Consider the following 2,500-nt stretch of genomic DNA (forward strand, 5'->3'; position numbering starts at 1 on the left):
CTGTGAAAAATCGCGTATCGGGTCGGGTCGAGGCCGGGCACTGCACTACCTGCTGCGGCGGGGAACACACGTGCTGAATTTGAAGCTGGTGGGACAAACGGTTCTCGAGATACGCGGATTACATACATATACACATACATACACACTCACAGAGATTTTTGTTGACTAATGTGGCGTACGTGATGTCAGAGCCTTTTATGAAGTGATGTCACAATGAGTCAGCGCTTGCGCCAGTCCCTCCGGAACGGCCCGAAGTCAGACATCATCTCCGCATACGGAGATTCCGAACATTTCACGCTGGTTGCGGAAAACCGCATATCGGGTCGGGTCCAGGCCTAGCTAAGAACGTAGGCAACGATCTGAGCTATCTGCGTGTGACATTTTGAGTCTGTAGAACCAACCATGTGCTGTCAGGGCTCTTTCATGCGATTCGGGCCAATTCGCCTCGGCTTCAATTGGCTTCAATAGTAGCCAGGACTCCGCATATGGAGATTCCGAACCTTTTGCACCGGTTCCGGAAAACCGCATATTGGGTCGGGTCGAGGCCTAGCTATGAACGTAGGCAAAGATCTGAGCTATCTGCATGTGAAATTTGGAGTCTGTAGAACCAACCATGTGCTGTCAGGGCTCTTTCGTGTGATTGGCCCAATTCGGCCTCGGTTTCAATTAGTTAAAATGTGATTATTTTGGGGGTCGCGGCCTGAAAAGGTTGAGAACCACTGGCCTAAATGTACACCAAAATGGGGGTCGTTGCAGATTAAAACGTTGGGAGAATCATTGCTTTATGGCAGCAATAATATACGTCTCAACAAACTACTCCTGTTACAGAGAGCCAGACTGAACGGTTCATTCAGTGCCACGCTGTGGGTTCTCCCGGCCGGGGAAGCAGGGGTTCTGAGCCCATGGCAGCTGGAGCAACACGGGTCACATGGGATAAGGCCTTCCCCTCCAACAGCTGGCCAAACACCACCCGCTCCACCCGGCCGGGACCAGACACCTAAGACACACACACGCACGCACGCGCACACCGCACACACACAGTCACACACACACACACACGCACGCACGCACGCACACGCGCGCGCACACACACACACACACACACACACACACACACACCCACACACCCACACGGACACAAACACACACAAATAAACACAGATACACACATTCTGCAGACAGGCACATGCGCTTGTGCATGCAATGGCATAAACATACTTATAATTGCTGTAGTCACTCATGCAAGTACACTTTTGCACCCAAGCCACCCATACTCACACATATACACGCACGCACGCACACGCACACACACACACACACACACACACACACACACACACACACACGCACAGCCGCACGCACGCACACACGTGCACACACACGTGCGCACACGCGTACGCGTACGCGCACACACACACACACACACACACACACACACACACACACACACACACACACACACACACACACACACACACACACACACACACACAATCACATCTCCACTAATTAACCTACAGACCACACTGCATTGGACCACAGCAATATAAAATGTCGACACAAACACAATAACGTTTCCAAATGGCTCGGCTACAAGCTATACACGCGAACCTCATTTATCAACTGAAGTGCGATCACATTTCTGCAGAAAGCCTTTTTATAAACTCGATAGGCGAAAAAAGCTGCAATTTCAGCCGGATTTCTTATTTTCTTTATCCCGCAGGATAAATTTAAAGTGAGTTGGAAAGTGGAGAACACTAAGGCCACAGTGCCGCAGTATTTACAGCAGTGGTGAGGGAACGCGCCTGCAGGGCCACGGGCTGGAGTGCACACTCTGACACACTCACACCTGGCCCATGAGACCATAGCTAACTGTTGGCTATACCCAGGAACCATTCACCCTCATCCATCCCTGGCCTAACCCAAGACCATGCCAGGGTCCCAATACCTGTAGCTCTTTCCCCAGTCCCCACAATTTACAATTTACAACTTAGGCATTTAGCAGACGCTCTTAATCCAGAGCGATTTACAATGAGAAGGGTATTACATCAATACAGTAAGCAAGGTAATACATCAATACATCAACATCAATATCAATCTAGACAAAATAACGTAGATAGACCGAGCACCTAATCAGTAAAAAGCTTTATATAAAACCTAAGAATGCTATCTAGCTTTCATGTTTCATTGAGGGTAGGTGAGTGCTACAGTAAGTGCTATGGGCTTAGGTGGAGTCTGGAGAGGTGAGTCTTCAGGCCACGGCGGAAGCTAGGGAGTGAGTCTGTTGTTCTAAGTGCAATAGGGATTTTATTCCACAGTTTGGGGGCCAAGAGTGCAAATTGGCTAAGACAAGTGGATTTTTGTACTGGGGTTTTTAGCGAGGGTTCTGTCAGCATCCCTGTGTTAGCTGATCTGAGAGAATGGTTGGGGTTGTAGGGGTTGATCAGGCTTTGGAGTTATGGAGGTGCCATAGATACCAATACCAAGTCCCCACACATAC

The sequence above is a fragment of the Nannobrachium achirus genome, assembly GCF_963921795.1.
Source record: "Nannobrachium achirus genome assembly, chromosome: 22".
Lineage (NCBI taxonomy): Eukaryota > Metazoa > Chordata > Actinopteri > Myctophiformes > Myctophidae > Nannobrachium > Nannobrachium achirus.